This window comes from Ictalurus furcatus, chromosome 21 (genome assembly GCF_023375685.1).
Source record: "Ictalurus furcatus strain D&B chromosome 21, Billie_1.0, whole genome shotgun sequence".
NCBI classification, from domain to species: Eukaryota; Metazoa; Chordata; class Actinopteri; order Siluriformes; family Ictaluridae; genus Ictalurus; species Ictalurus furcatus.
In genome coordinates this window covers 16,326,515-16,349,014 of record NC_071275.1, presented here as the reverse complement: position 1 = coordinate 16,349,014, position 22,500 = coordinate 16,326,515, and the positions used below count along the sequence as shown (strand labels likewise).

At 42.3% G+C, this 22,500-nt stretch overlaps 1 protein-coding gene across 2 annotated transcripts in view; it reads left to right on the top strand.

Moving 5' to 3' along the window:
• Nucleotides 1-22,500, top strand: part of ptprga (protein tyrosine phosphatase receptor type Ga) — a 298,438-nt gene that overhangs the window by 187,537 nt on the left and 88,401 nt on the right. The gene's annotated exons all lie outside the window — the stretch shown is intronic.

Here is a 22,500-nt window from a genome sequence, read left to right as displayed (position 1 = left end):
TGTGAAAGAGGGAGTGAGAGTAGCTGTGGATGAGCGTTGGAGTGGTACAGAGGGCGTTCCTGTATCGATTAAACACTGCGTTATGTACAGGCACTCTCTCCTGGGGGCTGACCAGCAGCCGAGGACGCGTCTCTCTTTCTCTCTCTCTCTCTCTCTCTCTCTCTCTCTCTCTCTCTTTCTCTCTCTCTCTCTCTCTCTCTCTCTTTCTCTCTCTCTCTCTCTCTCTCCTCTCGGCTGATTTATCGTCGTGCCAGCCTGGCAGCTTTTACACACAATAAGAGCTTCTTTTATCACCCTCTTCAAACATGCAAGCGGTCCACCCCGTGTGGCTGCCAAGTCCCAGCCGGCTCTCGCTCTTAACTCGAATGGGTGTCATTCTGTTTCATTGTCTTTTATTAGCGCCCGGTCCCCCTCCCCCAGCTGAGGTGCGCAGTTAGCATATGAGCTAAGGAGATGACTCCGGTGCCAATTCGCACTTATTGGCAGTTAGATGATGTCACCCTGACACAAATCATGTCACTGAGGAAGAGCGTCAGTGCTAAAGTTTAATGTGCTCAGCAGGAACAGCCCTCCTAATGCTTAACACTCACTCAGACTTCACATGACTTCCCTGATTTACAGTACAAAATGTCCATAATTTAGGCCTTGATTAAATATTAAGCAGCAATTTCCCAAGCACAAATTAGCCCCTGAAACAGCCCTAAGCGTTCCGATTTGCAATTTTCGCCCGCATGGCGCAGGAGCACGCAGCGTCGCAAGGGCAGAGTCACACCGCGCTGCTCGATTGATTAGTCTGGTGTGCTGAACTGTGTAGATCTGTGGTCTTCGGGATCGATTACCCGAGTCTGTCACGCTACGTGCTAGTCCAGAGCCTGGAGAATGCAGATTAGAACAGAGGTGAGACGAAAGAGACGTAGGAAGAGTGCTTCGACCAGACAAACAGAAAGCGCGAGACAGGCAGGAGAATAAGATACTCACTAAACAAACTCAATAACCAGAAAAACAAAACGTGAAGTAAAAGAGCAGCTGAACACACAGGTGATGTGTCTCTGAGGAACTGATGGTTTATAAGAATCACCTCCACCTGCGGGACTTACAATTAAAACTCCAGCTAATGAGACCTATTGAAGTGAGGGCAATTTAAAGATTTAGTGTTACGTCCATTCACCTCTGTGCATAATGAACTCTATGGATAAAGGCAGCACATCAGTACTACTCACCAGTGGGTGTGCCATTCACTTTTAAAGTGCGTTTGACATTGTTTAAGTGTCAAGTGCAAGCACAGGGTTTATTAAACTGAATTAGTGATGCTAATGAGGACCACCCAATTTGGCTTCGAGAAATACCCTCGATGTTGGAACCATTTCTACATATTTTTATCAGGAATAATATCTGATGCATTTTAACGAGGATTACGCATTGAATTGCCATTCAGTCTACTATATATATATATATATATATATATATATATATATATATATATATATATATATATATATATATATATATCTTTAAGTTAATAGTAGTAGTAGTCTTATTTTTAAAAATGATCACTTTATAATAATATAGCCAGGATGCTATCTCACTGCCACTCACCTGGCTATTCATCTCATTTGTTTCCTGTTAACCCTCATTTACTTCCTTGTAGTTTACGTTTTCAATTTTTTTTTTTTACTCTATTCTCTTGACCCTTAAAACCCGCCCCCTTTTTTTTTCTTTTTCTTTTTTTTTTTTTTTTAACCCAGGAGTTTTTTCTGCTTAATTGTATTGTTAAGAAATGTCTCACGCTTCCATTCATCTCCCTCCGCTTCGTGATATCGTCTTCGATTGAAGTACTTTATTGATCCTATGATAGAATGAAAAACCAATCACCAGCAAGTATAATGGACATAATAAAAAAATAATGAGCATAATAATAATGTATAATGCAAATGTAACATCATAACAGGACAATGGTGTAGCAGTAGCAGAGGTGATGAGAATAATAGATCATGGTAATGAGAATAATTCATCAGGGTGAACAAATCAGTGGTGTTGGTTTATGACTTTATGGTCCTCATCTGTTGAGTACAGGAGGATTTTGTTGTTGTTGTTGTTGTTGTCATATCGGTTGTAGGTGGTTTCAGTGCTGACTGAGAAACATTCACGGACTGTATAGTTTTGTTCGAAAGCATCATTATATCTCTTTTTTTTCGTTTTGTCTAGCTTTTGTGTGTTTTTTTTTTTTTGTTTCTCCTCGCTTTTAGATTGAGAGCCAGACACAGAGAGTTCAGATAATTAAACCGAGCCCCAGAGGGCCTTTCCGAGTTTGACTGACACTCGAGCTACAGCCGTAGCCTTTTTCTAGTCTGCAGCTAGTGGCCCTTGACTTCAGTTTGAAGGCTGGCTGTTGTGTATCATCATGATTGAAGAGAAGACGCTCTTAGGCACTTTCCTGTCCTTCATGTGAACACTCGATGCCAGCCGAGTCGTCCTCGGCGTGGACAAAAGACAGGCCCGAGTGCTGTTCACGGCCTGAGCAACAAGATTTCCGTCACTCAGCCTAGGAGTAAGTAGAGGTGCTCCGTCCTGATGATGTGGATTTTCGTTCCTCTACTCATACCTTTTGTCCTTTTCTTCTGCGATCTGATGCGAGTAAAGGAGAAATTGTAAGGCTGTTTGTCAATCAGAGAGCTTCAGGGTTACATTCTGGGTCCCATGGCAAGCCGAACAGCAGAATCTATGTAGAGAACGGAGGCACGTTTACAAGCTAGCTTTGTACGGACTGATATTTGCTGTGTTTAATGAGAGAGACGTAAAACACAGAGAACGAGAGATATATCGTTCGACCTCTCCCTCAAGTCTCACATAAGAGCTGCCTGAGGAGGTGGCAAAAAAAGAGTGAGAGAGCAGATGAGTGAGATGAGGTGTGACAGATGTCTATCAAGTGACACTTTAGCGGACGCTCCACCGCCAAAAGGGCACCACAAAGGGTGAAATCTACAGGGAGAACAAGAAATAGAGAGAGTATGAGGGAGGAAAAAATAGACTCGAGACTGCACACACCACATGCTTACCTCTGACACTGATCTACACTAGACTACAGCTACATTTAGCAATTATCACCCACCCTTTAAACTCCAATCGGGACCTCTTTAACACAGGCTATAATAAGACGCCATCTTATTGCCTTAGCGGTGCATTAAAACCAGTCTTCTGTTAAAAATCGGTGTTCTGTTTTATTAGAAAATGTCTGTAGCGGCAGCCCCGCTCAGTCGCCGGCCTGCCTTATGAATACGCATGAGACGTTCCGGGCCGTGCGTGAGATTTGCTGCGAAATGCCATTCTCATTTTCCTTAGTCGTCTGGCTGAATGATTTATGAATTACGAGGCTTGCCATTTAGTAATTGTTCTCTAATAAGGTTCCTGAATGGCGTGATTAAGTGTGCGCCCGCTGAGCCTGGTCCTGCTGCTTTAACTGTAAATGGATGGTTAATATGCTTAACGCATCACGCTCCGGCCCTGCATGTGTTTAGCGTCAGGCGTCAACCCGCATTCAAAGCTTAACCCCGTGCAGGGAGACAGTCGTGCGCAGGCGTGCATATACGCAGACGTGTGCGTTAGCATGTGTTCATTTGTTCATAAACACAAGCGATCGAGCGTGCATACACATATACTCACTCGCAAGCTAGAAATTTCCAACCAAAAAAACCAGCTAAGCCGTCAACGCTAAACAAATGCGGAAGTCGTCTCCTTGTGTGTCGTGTGTTGTGTGTATTGATCCCTGACCCTGGCAATTTGTGTCTGTGTGTGAGTAAACTGACGCTGTCAGCCCGAGGTTAATGCCAGGGCTCAGCATGACACCAGTGGCTTAGGCTTATTAGGCTGTTGCTATGCTGTCACACAGACATAAATAATGACAGAGTAATTACCGAACTGTCTGTCTCGCAGTGCAGGCCGAAAACATTACAGTCACCACCGCCAGATCAGCAGCGCGTTACCTTAAAGGGGACGCTTTGAGTTTTTTCAGATTAATCCTAACTTTTCACAAGGATATTTGGCTGGTTATGGAGTTGGTTATGGAGTTGGTTATGGAGTTGGTTATGGAGTTGGTTATGGTTATAGAGTTGGAGTTGGTTATGGAGTTGGTTATGGTTATAGAGTTGGAGTTGGTTATGGTTATGGAGTTGGAGTTGATTATGGAGTTGGTTATGGTTATGGAGTTGGTTATGGAGTTGGAGTTGGTTATGGTTATGGAGTTGGTTATGGAGTTGGAGTTGGTTATGGAGTTGGAGTTGGTTATGGAGTTGGTTATGGAGTTGGAGTTGGTTATGGTTATGGAGTTGGTTATGGAGTTGGAGTTGGTTATGGTTATGGAGTTGGAGTTGATTATGGAGTTGGTTATGGTTATGGAGTTGGTTATGGAGTTGGTTATGGTTTTGGAGTTGGTTATGGAGTTGGTTATGGAGTTGGAGTTGGTTATGGTTATGGAGATGGAGTTGGTTATGGTTATGGAGTTGGTTATGGAGTTGGTTATGGTTATGGAGTTGGTTATGGTTATGGAGTTGGTTATGGAGTTGGAGTTGGTTATGGAGTTGGTTATGGAGTTGGAGTTGGTTATGGTTATGGAGATGGAGTTGGTTATGGTTATGGAGTTGGTTATGGAGTTGGTTATGGTTATGGAGTTGGTTATGGTTATGGAGTTGGTTATGGAGTTGGAGTTGGTTACGGAGTTTTTCTTATTTGTCTGGAGATTGCATATGAAACGTTGCTGAGTAATCAAAATCAAACTTCACCAAACGACCAAACCTCAACAGGGTAACTATGCAGCTCTGAAGAGTCTGGAAATGAAATGACTGAAATGTAGTCATGCCCATGTAAAAGAACGGGAATCATTTTATTCAGTAATGTTGGACTCAGTATGCCCAGTATTTCCTTTATTTTCTTTGTAACATTTCTGTCCAAATGTACAGTGGCTTGCAAAAGTATCCCCAACCATCAGACTTATCTGAATTACAAATTACAATATTTTTAGTCATTATTTTTATTGAAAACTCGCCTCCTGTTAGAGTGAATTTTCAAAGTCAAAGTTACTTAATGTATAGCAAATATTTCAAAGAATTTTAACTAATCATGCGCAAGTATTCACCCCCTACACATTAGTGTATTGTAGAGCCACTGTGAGTATTTACTGGCTGTTTAGGAGTAATGTTTTGCCCATTCTTCTTGGCAGAGTTTCTCCAAGTTAATGAAGTTGTTGGGGTTTTTTGTTTGTTTGTTTGTTTGTTTGTTTTAAATATGGAGAGATGTAAGATGGGCCATAACTATCTGATGAGAAAAGTGCATGAACCATGCTTTCATCCAGCATTTTTAACCCCACAGTCATCTTTATCGCAACTGCACTGATTTCCTTTTAATATCACTGCAGTTATTAAATCATTCATAACAGTTACAGGATAATATAAGCTTTCTATTAAAGTGATGCTTTTGTTTTAATCAAGTGGAAAGCTTAAAAAAAAGTCACAGGGGAGTGTGTAAAGGGTTCTGCCTTCTGAAATTGTACTTTGTGCAGGCAAAGCAACATGTAAAGCTACAAAAAAAAATATATGACCACATTCAGATTCAGTCTGAGTCTCAGTCATGTTTCCTGTATTCGCTGTATGTCGTAATAATTTACATTTATGTTTATTCATTTAGCAGACGCTTTTTTCATTTTTTTTTTTCTTTTTTAGGGGTTAGTCAAGTGCTCACGGAAGAGGTGGGTCTTTAGCTGTTTTTTGAAGATAGTGACAGATTCTGCGGTCCAGGTTGAGGTTGGAAGTTCATTCCACCACTGAGGGACGGTTAGTGTGAAGGTTCTGGAAAGGGACCTCGAGCCACGCTGAGTAGGCATTACTAAGCGTCGGTCGTTGATTGATCGCAGCTGGCGTGAGGGAACGTAGGCCTTCAGGAGAGTGTTGAGGTAGGACGGTACTGTTCCAGACAAGGTCTTGTACGTGAGCATCAAGGCCTTGAATGAACAGGAAGCCAGTGGAGGGAGATGAAGTGGGGTGTGACATGGGTTCTCTTGGGCCGGTTGAAGACGAGCCGTGCTTCTACGTTCTGAATCATCTGAAGGGGTTTGATGGAGCTGGCTGCGAGGCTACGCTCCCTGGTACCTTTCATCCAAATCTGATGAATCCAAATAATCACACAGTCCGCATCAATTGTGTTACTTTACCTAATGGTTCCTGCTGTGTGGTGAAAATACCGAACAGGAACTTATCCAGGAACTTTCGCTAGGTACTAACCACTGCGTACCGGGAACACCCCACAAGACCTGTTGTTTTAGAGATGACCCAGTCGTCTAGCCATCTCAGATCCTTACGCTTGCCCATTCTTCCTGCTTCCAACACATCAACTTCAAGAACTGCCTATTCACTTGCTGTTTTGGTGCCATTGTAACTAGATAATCAATGTTAATCATTTCACCTGTCAGTGGTTTTAATGTTATGGCTGATTGGTGTAACTAAAGATAAGCACTTGGCTACTTTTCGAGCAGCTCAAATTGTCTTTATCAGCTTCCAAAGCTAAAGTTAAACCAATCTTTACTCCATCTTTATTACTGACGGTGATCAATCTAATCTAGATAGCAAACGGATGTTAGTTAGGTAATACTAGCTTGGACTGCTTGGAAGAGCATTGTAATGGTTACAGTATGTGGCGTCATATGAGGGGTTTTTTTTTTTGTCTTTCATATCAGCACAAAAAGCACTTGAGGGAGATGAAAGCGTGAAACCACCCTTACACAAGCAGGTCTAGGAGTAAATAGACGTAAGCAGAGCTGTGGTCTGATTGGGGCTTAAAGGTGAAAGGGACGCTCGGCTGATTTCAGCCTGGGATGTTTCTCCAGGTCTTATCTCCAGCTGGGCTCACAATCAGAAACCTGGAGGACACGTGGATTGTGAGATTCATTGGTGTTAAGCATTCTTTAATATCATGATGGACACTCCTCCGTCTCGCGTCTCGTCTCTGGCGCTGCTGTGAGCAGAAGGAAGGGAAAGAGCAAGCGAGGGAGTCTTTTCCAAGGCCTTTATCCAGCTGCGCTGATAAGAGAAGCACAAAGTAAATTAACACACACGTGATGGAAGCACCGGCGCTCAGACACAAACACACAGCCCTACATGCTGGGTATCAGAGATAAGAGATGGCATTGATGCATTGAATTTTATTTCCCATCAGCCTTTGCTGCTATAAGAAGCGCTTTGCGGAATATTATCTGATGGGATATGAAGATAGTTGGATGTAGACGGTGACGCAGCTCAATAAGTGCAGGAAACACACGTTGCATTGATATTTTCTATAGTGTTCATGCACATCTGCTTCAGGTGGCCATTAAAATTGGCATGTGCTGTGGCTCTACAGATGTGTGGTGGAGTGATGGCCGCTAAACCACTGTGGACAGGACAAGTGAAAATCAGAGCCTCTGTAGCGTAGAGGATTGTGTGGTGATGTAAAGTGAGTGAATGTGTGCTTATCTGCTGTATTGTTACTCTAGAGATGCAGTGCGTGTCTTTTCCTTTTCTTTTCCTTTCCTTTTCATTCCTTTTCCTTTTCCTTTCCCTTTCATTCCCATTCCTTTTCCTTTTCCTTTCCTTTCCCATTCCTTTTCATTTTTCCTTTCCCTTTCCTTTTCCTTTCCCTTTCCTTTCCCTTTCCTTTCCTTTCCCTTTCCTTTTCATTCCTTTTCCTTTTCCTTTCCCTTTCATTCCCATTCCTTTTCCTTTTCCTTTCCCTTTCATTCCCATTCCTTTTCCTTTTCCTTTCCCTTTCATTCCCATTCCTTTTCCTTTTCCTTTCCTTTCCCATTCCTTTTCATTTTTCCTTTCCCTTTCCTTTTCCTTTCCCTTTCCTTTCCCTTTCCTTTCCTTTCCCTTTCCTTTTCATTGCCATTCCTTTTCCTTTCCTTTTCCTTTCCTTTCCTTTTCCTTTCCTTTTCCTTTCCTTTTCATTCCCTTTCATTTTCCTTTCCCTTTCCTTTTCATTCATTTCCTTTCCTTTTCCTTTCCTTTTCATTCCCTTTCCTTTTCCTTCCTTTCCTTTTCATTCCTTTCCTTTTCCTTTCCTTTCCATTCCTTTTCCTTTCCTTTTCCTTTCCTTTCCTTTTCCTTTCCTTTTCCTTTCCTTTTCATTCCCTTTCATTTTCCTTTCCCTTTCCTTTTCATTCATTTCCTTTCCTTTTCCTTTCCTTTTCATTCCCTTTCCTTTTCCTTCCTTTCCTTTTCATTCCTTTCCTTTTCCTTTCCTTTTCATTCCTTTCCTTTCCTTTTCCTTTCCTTTTCATTCCTTTCCTTTCCTTCCTTTCCTTTTCATTCCTTTCCTTTTCCTTTCCTTTTCATTCCTTTCCTTTTCCTTTCCTTTTCATTCCTTTCCTTTTCATTCCTTTCCTTTTCCTTTCCTTTTCATTCCTTTCCTTTCCTTCCTTTCCTTCCTTTCCTTTTCATTCCTTTCCTTTTCCTTTCCTTTTCATTCCTTTCCTTTTCCTTTACTTTCATTCCCTTTCCTTTCCCTTTCCTTTTCCTTTCCTTTTCCTTTCCTTTTCATTCCTTTCCTTTTCCTTTCCTTTTCCTTTTCCTTTCCATTTCCTTTCCTGTTCATTCTTTTCCTTTAATTTTAAGTTCTTTTCCTTTCTTTTCCTTTTCATTTCCTTTCCCTTTCCTTTCCTTTTCATTCCTTTTCCTTTCCTTTTCATTCCCTTTCCCTTTCCTTTCCATTCCTTTTCCTTTCCCTTTCCTTTCCTTTTCATTCCCTTTCCTTTTCCTTTCCTTTCCTTTCCTTTTCATTCTTTTCCTTTAATTTTAAGTCCTTTTCCTTTCCTTTTAATTTCTTTTCCTTTCCTTTTCCTTTCCTTTGCATTTCTTTCCCTTCCCTTTTCATTTCCTTCCATTGAGCTTCATTTATTTCCATTCCCTTCCCCCCCTCCCCCTTTCCCTCCATTTTCCTTTCCTTTCTTTCATTTTCTTGGTGTGGTGTGTTTTCTTCATTGACGCCATCATCTTTTTTTCTTATTTGTCTTATTTCAGCAGTGAGTGTTAGTGTGTGATTTATTCTGTTTGGTGAAGTTTGTACTTCAGCTCAGACATTGCTGGAGATCATTTTATTCAAAACTTTCATCACATGGAAGTAGGTTACGCTAATCGTCTTTCCTGATCAGATCACATTACTGTGCACCTGCAGCGTGTGGGACCAGGAGCATGGGACTGTGTGTTACTGAAGGTAGAAAGTGTGACCTCACACACACACACACACACACACACTTAACGCTGTGAGTTATTAAATTGGGAAGCACAGAGACACAGAGAGAAAGATGGAGTGATGGAGTTAGGAAGAGGTAGACGAGTGGTAATGTTGCCAGGTTTTGAACTGGAGTCTGAATGAATGATTGATTGAAAACAAATTAGTTCTGAAACTCCCGAATGAACAGATATGCTTTCACTCCTCCTCCAGACTTACACCAGTTCTCTTTAACTGCGCTTCTTCTCTCTTAGTCCATCTCTCTCACTCTTTCTGTCTGTCTCTCTTTTAATATCTCTCTCCCTCACACTCATACTGCTGCTCTCACATTCTCTCCCCATTTCCTTCTGTCATTATGTCTTTCTCTTATCCTCTCTTCATCATTCTCTTTTATTGCCTGTCTCTCTCTGTCTCTTTCTCAGCACCTCTCTCTCTCTGTGTCTCTTTCTCAGCACCTCTCTCTCTCTGTGTCTCTTTCTCAGCACCTCTCTCTCTCTGTGTCTCTTTCTCAGCACCTCTCTCTCTCTGTGTCTCTTTCTCAGCACCTCTCTCTCTCTGTGTCTCTTTCTCAGCACCTCTCTCTCTCTGTGTCTCTTTCTCAGCACCTCTCTCTCTCTGTGTCTCTTTCTCAGCACCCCTCTCACTCTCTCTCTCTGTCTCTCTCTCCTTCTCTCTTGCTCTCTCTCTCTCTCTCCCGTTCTCTTTCGTCATTCTCTTTTGTTGCCTCTCTCTCTTTCTCTCTCTCTCTTTCATCATTCTCTTTTGTTGCCTCTCTCTCTCCTTCTCTCTCTCTCTCCTGCTCTCTTTCATCATTCTCTTTTGTTGCCTCTCTCTCTCCTTCTCTCTCTCTCTCCTGCTCTCTTTCATCATTTTCTTTTGTTGCCTCTCTCGCTCCTTCTCTCTCTCTCCCGCTCTCTTTCATCATTCTCTTTTGTTGCCTCTCGCACTCCTTCTCTCTCTCTCCTCTCTCTCTCCCTCTCTCTTTCATCACTCTCTTTTGTTGCCTCTCTCTCGCCTTCACTCTCTCCCTCTCTCTTTCATCATTCTCTTTTGTTGCCCCTCTCTCTCTTCTACTCTCTCTTCATCATTCTCTTTCATTGCCTCTCTCTCTCTTCTACTCTCTCTTTCATCATTCTCTTTTGTTGTCTCTCTCTCTCTCTCTCTCATCATTCTCTTTTGTTGCCTTTCTCTATCTCCTCTCACGCTGCTCCTCTCTCTTAATCTCTCCCTCTCAGTCTCTCTCTGTTCTCTCTTTCTTTCTGCCTCTAACTCTCATGTTTCTCTTTCTCTCTATTACTTTGTCTCTTAATATCTCTCTAGCTCTCTCTCTCTCTCTCACACACACATTCTCTCTCTCTCACTCGTTCTATTTGTCTTTCATGTGTCTTTCTCACTCTTTGTTTCTCTCGCTGTCTCTCCTTCTCTCCCCCTCTCCCTCCCTCCACTGCGACATTCTATTAAACCTTCACAGATAACTGATGACTGCCATGCCCGCTCTGCCCATTTTATTTATTTGCTTATTTATTTGATTTCCGCTTGTTTATTACTGCTTTTCCTGGAGAAGAGGGGGCACGCAGTTGCTAACATAATGTTATATTTCCTTGCCAGTCTTCAGTAGCACTGAAAAACACATCCATTCTTTAAGAGCAGAGTGCTGCCTAGAGGGCAAATAGATGTCGTCCCAGTTCTTTGCTGGCTTGATACCATTTTTAATAATCTCGTTGCAGATAGTGCCTCGACCCTCTTTGTTTTCTCGAAAGCAATATTTTCCATGTTTTTATGAGAAAGTAATACCCGCAGAATTGAAAAGTGACACGCCTAATGTCTCTCTGTAGCTTTTTCACTTGTAAGGTACACCACCGGGTGGGCGGGGTTTGTGTCTATCTCCAGAGAGAAAAAGCAAAGGTGATTTAGGACTCAGTTTTAATAATCAACATTTTATAAAGCAGTTATTAAACTGAAAATACACACTAACGAGTCATTAAGTCATTGTGTTGTTTTTAATGTAAACCTGTATGTTTTTGCGCATGTTAGAGTTCTGGAGTATTTCTTACGTTTTCTACAGACTTACGAAGAAGGACGATACATTTATCTTCATGATTAACTTCGCTTCTTAATATCCAGTCCAGGAGTTCGGCTGTACCACTACATCGTAAGTTCAGTCGTAGCCTAGTTTGAGCGTAAGCAAGTCATAATTTAAAACTCGAGCATCTACTGTTCACACGTCATGTTTACTGACTTGTCAGTGAGGGTTTTTTTTTTGCATTGTGTGAGGAGTATAATGATTTCTTTACATGGGAAGTCTTTCTGTGGCCATCTTGCCGAAATGCGCAGTAACGGTACATATAAGCGTGTCATAAACAACAAATAAAAATTGGTTACAATAATTTTTATAACGGGCAGCATCGCAAACACTTAAGTGATGGCGCAAAATCTCATAGATCAAATGTAAGTCATAGATCAAGGTAAAGCACAAACATTTTTATGATGCAAAAAAAATGTGACGGGAACGTGCGATTCACATCGTGGAAGTCAGCGTTCTGTTAATTAGGCATGTAAAGCAAGTGCACTGTGGGAACACCGTAGGTCCCAATCTGTGCAACCCATAGAGTTCAAATATATAGAGGGTACGCTGGTCTCGCATTATTTCATGGAGAGAATGCGCCATTACTAGGAATCATCTGCACTTGGAAAGGGACCGATGAGTCTGGATCACAACAGATTGGTTATATGGTTACACAACCGTAAAAAATAGCTCTAGCTTTTAAACAACACCTTCACTGAACTGATGCGACCTACAGTGTCTGAGAAAGAGGCTGCAGAGGCCCGGCATTTTAACCGACTTTGGAGCTCAGTTTCTGGCTAAAATGATCATTTTTCCCAAGTCAGAGAAATTTTTGGAAGAGTTTATAAATATTTATTTCTTTTCAAGATATGATGAACCTGTAGTGCATTTTGTTTACAATATTCAACCTCTGTTCATAGCAGTTTTTGATTTATTTAGTTCTATACAGACAAAAATGGACAAAAGTAAATAAAGAGACCTCAGTCATCATTTTTCTCAATTAAATTTTTTTTTTCTAAATATTTCGAGAATCAAATCGAATCGAGTGTATCGTTACAGCCCTATGTTTTATTGTCAGCGTAATGTTATACTTTATTCTGTTGTTCAGTTTATTCATATTCATGTTCTGGTGTGTTAGTAAAATTGGAGTTACCACTTTAAAGTCTATTTGGATTTTGTTAAAATGCCTAACTTGAGAGTTGGTCAAACTTGCTGTTAAAGACGGACACTAAACACTTCCTCTTTATGTCAGATCGTGTTTTCTGATTGGCTGGTTCGCAACGAAGCTCTGATCTACCATCGCTTTTACACACAAACTAGTTACAACCTTTCTTTAAGTGTCTGTGGTGCACTTGAAATTCCACACCTCTCTAATTGCTTAGTACAGAAGCTGGAGTAACTCCCCCCCCCCCCCCCCCCCCCCCCCAAATAACTCAACCTCTTTATACCCTGAGCGATCGTGATTTAGCTAGCGATTTTAGCATTTTGAATGCACTTTTTTTTAATCCACATGGTCATGATTAATAGTTTTATGTCATGTTTTTCAAACTCTATTAAACTAACTGGACTGATGACATAGACACAATATTCCATGTTTATATAGGCTAAATTCGAATGTTTCTGTTCCGTTCTTCGTAACAAAATATTATTAAATTATTGATAGATGGTTCTGTTTCTTAATACATTTGCCTTTGAGTTTTTTTTAACCATCGCTATCTAGGTCATGGTTCCTCTTAATAAGCCGGATTGCATTCATGAATGTTTTTGCAGTGTTGAGACAATACCCTCACATCGCATTGTACAATTCCTTTTTTCCCATAAAGCACTGCTGTCTGTTGGCATAACAACACATTTTTGCTCATGTTGGGCCACTTTTGGTCATTTCTGTGTGTCCACAATGCTGCTTGATTTACTAATCCCTACAAATGGCACAGAGTGCATTATGGATATTCAAAGCTATCTTGTTTGGACACTAACCTAAAGCGGTGCATTGTGGGATTTCATGAGCAACACAGCAAAACTATTAAAACAACAGTTATTTGGCCCGAGTCTGCGCTACTATTTGCCCTATTCCTTAATCTCTACAAACAGCAAAGTGCATTATGGGTATTGCGGGGTTTCAGGGTATTCTGCACAGTGGTATGAGGTATGAACTGCAGACAGAAGGGCCCAAGTGCAGGTCGGAGTTTTAATAAAACAAGTCGAAGCAAACAAACAGGGAGAGAGAGGAAATACTCGAAGAACACAAACATGCAGGAGTCAGACAGACATGGACAGGGCAAACAAGTCGGCAGTGCAAGATCAAACCAAATATAAAGACTCAGTAGTGCTGAGGATTATGGGTAGTGTAGTTTGCGTGAGTGGACATAGAGAGGTTTTAAGACGAGAAAATGGAAGATATATCGTTTGCATCTTGTGTGTGTGTGTGTCTGTAAGTCTGCATGACCTGTTTGTTTTGCTTCTGGAATGTTCATCACGCTCCCGACATACCGCCTCTCCCCACCTCCTCTAACGCTGTGTGTGTGTGTGTGTATTTGTGCGTGACACTTGTCTTGATTAGTTGTCTGCTGTTTCACACACACGCGCACACACACACACACACACACACACACACACACACACACACACACACAGCGGGTCAGCTCAGCCTCACTGCACACACGGGAGTGACGACGACGTGCAATAAGGCAATGAGGTTTTTCCTCCCTGCCCTTGTGAATGTCAGCGGCCGCCGCTGCCCCGTGTGCGATTCACGTTCGTGTGTGTACGCACGCTCAGACTCTCTACGGGACATGAAGCGATGTCAGTAAAGGATAAATTCAATTTGGTAAAGCATTACGTGCGCATTGCATCCTTCAGGAGAAGAGATTCAGCTCAGTTTTTTTTTTCTTTCTTCTCTTCCCTTCTCCCACGAGTCTCCTGCGGACTAAACATTGGAGCGGCGCTGTTTGAGATTCAGAGAAAGCTCAGCGCTATTACCATTTATATTACAGGTGTCAGAGAGCGCATGCCTGCCTCCTGCCCTTCACTGTCTCAAAGTTAGCAATAAACTCTGCGTAATGTTTTCAAAGCTGCTCATCCACCCCACACTGTGATCGGCGCTAGTATATATCTGTGTGTGTGTGTGTGTGTGTGTGTGAGGTTGGTAAAATCAGGGCAGTGGCATGCAGGTGTGGATTTGGGACAGAAGCGGAAAAAAAAAAACCTTCTTATGCTGAAACATTATCATAAAAAAGCTTCCGGCTCATATTTAATTTTAATATTTATTTATTTCATTTTTGTAATGAAACCGTATGAAGGATTGAGGAAAGGAGGAACATGCACTATTTTCTCATTTCTAGCGCTCTGAATGCTTCTTGAAAGCCAGTGAGAGTGCTAGAGATCTCTTAACCCTGACACGCAGGTTATATCGACTAAATCACACAAGTTTAAATAGATATAAGATAAAAAATATTTCCGTCGGGTTTACTGTCAAGTCATTTGTTTTTGAGGTTTTGCAGCCAGGAAGAGGTGGGGGGAAAAAAATCCCTTACAGCACATAATCAAGCTATTCAAATATTTAGCGCGTTGTGTCGTGTTTATTTATTGTGTTCATTTACTCCACATTTTGCGCACACAGAACAGTTTGGTAAAAGATCGCAAATCGTTTCCATCATACAATACAAACAGCGTGCTTCCCAGTTTTATGAAAACTGCAGGTAGATTCAGATCGACAGTAATTCTGCTCGGGTTTCAATTGCTCCGTTTTTATTTTAAGAAATAAACAACTTTCATTGTTGTGGGAAAAGTTTAATTTGTGTAAAATGGGCAATCAATGAATTATTAGCTGTATCCTGTAGCGTACGCTCTGCTGAGTGTGTTTGCAGGAAATGGAGTAAAAGATTACAGGATGTGCAGTTACACGGTTTCCAGAGAAATAAGACGTTTAGGAGGTAAAGCCAGTATTGTATTTAGTTGAGATTTATACTATAAATTCCTCATCAAGCTTTCATCTTTTCAACCAGCTTCAGAAAAGAGGCTTTTCCCGAAGATTCATCAAATACCAAAGCCTGATTCCGAAAAAGTTGGGACAGTATGGAAAATGCAAAAACAAAAATTCAGTTCACCCGGTACTATATTGAAAATACATTATTTGATGTTTTATTTTGTGAATTTCATTTATTTTTTGAAAATTTACACTCATTTCAAATCTGATGACTGCAACACACCCAAAAAAGGTAGGAGAGTCGACTGTTTACCGCTGTGTAACATCACCTTTTCTTTTAATAACACTTATTAAGCGTTCGGGTGCTGAAGACACCAGTTGGTTAAGTTTAAGCTCATCTACACCTGCCCCAGGGCTCGTCCAGACCTGCCCCAAGGCTCGTCCAGACCTGCCCCAAAGCTCATCTAGTCCTGCCCCAAAGCTCGTGTAGACCTGCCCCAAAGCTCGTCTAGACCTGCCCCAAGACTCGTCTAGACCTGCCCCAAGACTCGTCTAGACCTGCCCCAAGTCTCGTCTAGACCTGCCCCAAGTCTCGTCTAGACCTGCCCCAAAGGCTCGTCTACACCTGCCCCAAAGCCTCGTCTACACCTGCCCCAAGTCTCGTCTAGACCTGCCCCAAAAGCTCGTTCTAAACCTGTTCCAAAGGCTCGTTCTAAACCTGCCCCAAAGGCTAGTCTACACCTGCCCCAAAGCTCATCTACCTCTGCCCCAGAACTGGGCGATAATGGTGGTGTGCATGAGCGCAGCAGCTTTTGGCTCTCCAATTTGGTGCTTGTTTTCTATGTATGGTTTAGTGTGTGTGTGTTCTTTTGTGTTGCGTTCTGTCAAATGAAGCAAGTCAGCAGTCATCAGGAATTGATTAACTTTGGATTGCAATCCAGTGTGGCCATTGCAGCGGATTATCAACGGGCTAATAGTATCCCCGTGGACATTTCCTGGGTTTGTGTGGATTGTTGTCGGATCTGTTAAACGGCACAGGCCGTGGAGACTGAGAAGGACAAAGCGAGGCTGCCGGGCGGGCTGAGAGAACAGCCCCATAAACCACCACTCCCCAGCTTATTCCTCTCCAATACCAGGTCCATCACACACAAAATGGATGATTTGGAGCTACTGATAGTCAATAAGAACTGCTTACGTGACTGTTGTGTGATTATAATAACTGAGACCTGGCTATACCCGGGGATTCCTGACGCTGCTGTTCAGCTAGCAAGCCACTCATTACACCGCAAGGGCCGCACCATAGATTCTGGCAAGAGCAGAAGTGGAGGACTTTGCATGAATGTTCATAATGACTGGTGTTCATAAAGCCGCATTATAGAGAGCTACTGTTCTCCTGATATTGAGATTGACATCGTCTGTATTGACATCGTCACTGTGGAGAAGCGCGTCCGGGTCTTTCCCAATCAGAAACCCTGGATGACGTCAGAAGTCCATGCTCTCCTCAGAGCTCGTGATATGGCCTTTAAATCAGCTGACAGGGCTCTTTACAGTATTGCGAGAGCAAACCTAAAAAGGGGCATCAAAGATGCTACGCTGGTCTACAAGAGGAAGATAGAGGACCACGTTACAGGCAACAACATAAGCCGGGTGTGGCACAGAGTGCAGCATGTTACAAACTTTAAAGGGCAACGTCATCACTGGCTGTGACACCAGCGCATCATGGGCAGAGGAGCTAAACTGTTTCTTTGCACGTTTTGAAACAAAGTCTCTACTCCAACATACAGCTCCTCCTGAGACAGGCACGCAGACAGATGTTTAAGTCAGTGAATCCGAGAAAGGCTGCAGGCCCTGATGGAGTCCTTGGAAAGGTACTCAGGGCTTGTGCATATGAACCTGCTACTGTTTTTACAAACATTTTCAATCTGTCCCTGTCACTAGCCATTGTTCCACCCTGCCTTAAATCAGCCATTATCATTCCCAAGCCGAAGAAGCCTACCGTAGACAGTTTAAATGACTACAGACCCATTACTTCCATTGTCACAAAGTGTTTAAAGAGATTAGTACTGAGGCATATTAAAGCTAGCCTTCCTCCCACTTTTGACCTCCATCAATTTGCTTATAGGGCTAATAGGTCTACAGAGGATGCCATTGCCTTAGCCCTCCACAAGGCTCTGGAGCACCTGGAACACAGAGGAACATATGTCCGGATGCTCTTCATTGATTATAATTCTGTTTTTAATACATCATACCGGATATACATATCAGGAAACTCCTTCACCTGGGCCTCTCCACTTATCTCTGCACTTGAGTTATGGATTTTCTCACTAACCGCCCTCAGGCTGTCAGGCCCGGTCTCCACCTCTCCTCCACCCTCACTTTCAGCACTGGTTCCCCACAGGACTGTGTCCTCTACTCTACTGCCTCTGTACATATGACTGTATTCGCACACACTCCTCCAGCTACATTATAAAACTTGGTGATGACACTACAGTGATTAGACTTAATCACCCCCCCCCTTCCATCTTTATAAATGGAGACTGTGTGGAAAGAGTTCACAGTGTTGCATTTTTAGGAATCCATATATCCAACAGTCTTTCCTGGTCTGTAAACACGACAGCTGCTGTTAAGAAGGTACAGCGGAGTCTGCACTTCCTGCGAGTCCTAAAGAAAAGCCATCTCCAAAGCTTCTGGTGACCTTCTAACGCTCTGCCATAGAGAGTGTTTTAACATACTGCCTCACAGTGTGGTATGGAGGCTGCTCAGAAGCTGACAGAAAAGCTCTGCAGAATGTCATCAACACAGCACAGAACATCATTGGCTGCCCTCTCCCCTTAATCACAAGACATTGCAAGCAGCTGCTACTTATCTAGAGCAAAGAACATTGTTAAGGACTCTTCTGATTCCGGTCATCACCTGTTTGCCCTCCTGCCTTGGGAAGGCGATACTGGGGAATTAAAAAACACACTGCCAGATTATTGAACAGTTTTTACTCAAAAGTCATCCAGTTCCTAAACCAAGGGCCATTTTGCACAACCTCCATATGCCATTTTATTGGACTGAGAAATAGCTGGTTTTGGATCCTTACATCTGTACGTTCTATTTTTCTTTCCTGTGCTTAGGATTGTGATTGTATGGCTTACATGTGTGTATGTATTGTGGCACCCTTGAGTGGCTTATTGAAATTTTGTATTTCGATGCAATGAAAATAAAGGCTTCTATGCTATTGTATTCTATTATATTCTGTTCTTTAGTAAGCTGAATTTTCCCCCATTCATCCATTATGCATTTCTTCAGCTGCACAACTGTACGAGACCTTCATTGCCTTATTGTGCGCTTCATAATGCGCCACACATTCTCAATCGGAGACAGATCAGGACTGCAGGAAGGCCATACTAACACCCACACTCTCTGCTCACGCAACCATGCGCTTGTAATCGGGGCAGAATGTGGTTTGGCGTTGTCCTGCGCTGGATGGCAGCATATGTTGCTCCAAAATGTGTACATATCTTTCTGCATTAATGATGCCCTCATAGATGTGCAAGTTACCCATACCATGTGCACTGACACGCCCCCATACCGTGACAGACACTGGCTTTTGGACTTGACGTTGATAACAGCTTGGATGGTCCTTGTCCTCTTTGGGCTGGAGAACACGATAGCTGTTTTGTCCAAAACCTATTTGAAATGTCGATTCGACGGACCACAAAACACGATTCCACTGTGCTACTGTCCATCTCAGATGAGACCGAGCCCAGAGGAGTGGGTGGCGCTTCTGGACAGTGTTGACGTATGGCTTCTGCTTTGCATAGTAAAGCCTTAACTTGCATCTGTGGATGCAGCGGCGAATGGTGTCGAGTGACAAAGGTTTACCAAAGTATTCCCGAGCCCATGTCAGGATCTCCATTACAGACTCATGACGGTTTTTAAGACAGTGATGTCTGAGGGATCGGAGATCACGTGCATTCAGAAGTGGTTTTCGGCCTTGCCCTTTATGCACCGGATTCCTTGAATCTTTTAATTATATTGTGCACTGTAGTAGGTGAAATGCCCAAAATCCTTCCTATTTGTCTTTGGGGAATGTTCTTCTCAAAGTGTTGGCTTATTCGCTGACTCATCTGTTGGCATATTGGTGAGCCTCGACCCATCCTTGCTCTTGAAGGACTAGATCTTTTTTGGACGATTGCCTCACCTGTTTCACATCACTTTCTTATTCCAACTTGTCACATCGCTATTAGTCTTAAATCGCCCCTGTCCCAACTTTTTTGGAACGTGTTGCATGCATGAATTTCAGAATACTTCAGATTTACCTTCAAAAAACTATGCAGTTGATTAGGTAAAACATCAAATACCTCGTCTTTATACGTTTTTAGTTTAAATACAAGCCAAAAATACATTTACAAATCACTCCTTTTTGATTTTTTTTTTCCATACTGTCCCAACTTTTTCGGAATTGGGGTTGTATAGCTTCTCATAGCTTCTGAACTGCATGAGAGGTCAGTGTCCAATTCCTGTCAACTGTTTCAGACATTGGAAAAACGTTTTGTTGTGGCTTAAATTGGCCTTAAATGTTATGTTTAACTGCACACACGTATATTTTGATATCCATGTTTATACCTGATTTGCACAAGTTAACACCCATTGCTGCTTCCCAATAATCCTCCTATCCGTCCTAAACAGTATCCAAGATTAGAATTAGTGTGTCCCGAATCGTAGTATGTTGAAATGAGTATCACAAAGTTGCCTGGATGGTCTACTGTGGACACTTTTTCAGCTAATATTACCCACAATTCCTTGCACGAGGGAAGGAGGAGGAGCTTCGTGAAGGTTTGCTTCGTCAAATCCAACCTACAAACATGGCGGACGAATGTAACGTCTGTGATGCGTCTTCACGTCTTCTGTATTTAAGTCTAAGAACCTAAATGTTAAGCACGAACCAAAGTTTGTTATTGTTACATAAGATTAATGGCTGGATGTTGTAAAAAAAATAAAAGAGTACCATGTTTATCTTATAGGGTCAGATGAAGAGACCAAGCAATAGCGTTCTCGTCCGTTACATGACGTATTAGTATGTCCCAGAACTTGCATACTCTCTTGCTACACGCTTAAAAATAAGTACTTTTTCTTCACACAAAAAAAGAGTACATACTTTTAGTGCTTAGTATAAGCAGGCGAATTTGGAGGCAGCACGTGTCTCAGCCTTGTGTTGAAAGATCTGTAGGTGTTCCAATGGTAATGGATGACGAAGGGATTTTCCATGTGTGCAACCTCATATTTATACCTCAGGGAAACAGGATGTGGTTAAAAGGCAACACCAGAGTTCCTGAGGACTGAGAGATACTGAGAAAATGTTTAAAAAGAATTTATTTAGGTGTGACAGTATATTTTTTCAAAGAAAATACTATCGTTTTAATTTGATAAGTTGTTCGAATGAGATTTAGAAAAATAGTGTGTAAAAATATTGTACAAGAATTTACACATTTAGCATTTGTACTGTATGTATATATGCTTAAGACAACCATTATTACAATTTAAAAGGAGGCAGTTTGGATTTGGTGTGTGTGTGTGTGTGTGTGTGTGTGTTGGTTGAAGGGCTGCAAAGACTGATGGGAAATCTTTAGGCACTCGTCCCCCGAGTCTGAGGCCATCGATTCTCTCCCTCGCTCTCGTGCTCTCTCTTTTCTTTCTCTCGTGGTGACAGCTGTTGTTTTAAAGGGATAAAGTCAGAAATCGATGTGCGTGTCCTGTCACTCAAATTAAACACTATGAGGAATGGATCAGTGAAACATGTTTGCGTGCGTGTGTGTGTGAGGGCATTCTTAGTATATTTATAACTCTGATCCATTAACATGTCACCTACCAGGCTGTATGATTAATTACACACATGCATTACTTTTGAAGCACTCTTTTTTTTTTTTCTTCTCCATTCTCCACTTATTGGCTTCTTTTATCGATCTCCCGAGGCAGAAGTATGTGAGAAATATTTCGGGCGAGTGTGTTTGGTTGGAAAAAGCTGTTCGGAATCACGATCTCTCCACTCCGCTAAGCCATGAGTCAGACCAGCTAATGGTCAACACGTTTATTTTAGATAAAAGACCATCGGTCACTATTATACGCGTATTAGCATAGGGCTACGTCAGTCTCCTGGTATGAGATATAAACATTCCCAGACCCTGCATAATTAACATACCAGACTGAGTGGGAACTGATTTGAATGGTACACAGCCTGTGTGACAAATAGACTGGTTCCTGCTCGCTCAAGCACAACATCTTTTATGCACACCAAGCAATAATTACCTTTCTCTTTCCCTCTCTGCGCTGAAATATCTCAGATCGTGTTGACTTGGTTGGCACCGAGGCACCGCCATTTTAAAGTCACACGCGCGACAAACATTTCATAAATACTTATATACTGTCAGGGGGAATCATGTTCGCTGTTGAAGTAGTTGCAAGGTTTTTATAAAAATGAATATTCATATTTATTTCGAAAAGAGCTTTTTTTTTTTGTATTTCCTTCTAAACAGTGGAGTTAAATGATTTACCATTAAAGACAGACTAAAACCAAGGTTGTACCAGTGTTGATGTATGAAATAAGATTAAGTACTGAAGCAGCACTGCGTGTTTATACAGCGACACAAAGAGACAACGATCATCCCTGCTGTCCTCTGACATTCCCCAGCGCAGGAAGCGGCTGGTTTAGTTATAATTAGAGGCTACCAGGGCGCTTCCTGTGCATGCTTTAATATTGTCAAGTCACTAAAGGGTTTTGTCTCAACACCAAAAGATATCGGTCAGAGGAAAGGCTGTTCTTAGCCCTTAACCTTGACACCATGTGATGCTGGATGCTAGCTGTGGTTAGCAGCAGGATCAATTCCAGTGCCCTCTTTTTCCCAGGTACACAGACACTTCTTTCGTGCCGTCCCCTGCGGTCAGTCCATCCTCCTTCAAGCCGAAATAAAAGCGCAGTAGAAGAAGGTAGTGTTGCACTTCCTCGCGGCGATAACGCCTCTACACCGCGAGACCGGAATCGGCATTGCATCAGGACCAGGCTCCAGATCATTGCGTGTGTTGTTCCTCGGGCGCCGCGTCTCAACCTCGGCAAAGCGTCTCCTCTTCACACGAGATAAATGTGAATAATAAAAAGCAGCAGAACCTCAGGCTACAGTGTATACGCACTAATATACGTCATGCGAGGCGTTGGTACTCTTTAACACACACACGCGTGACATGTTCTAGCCGTGATTATTACTGTACGACGTCT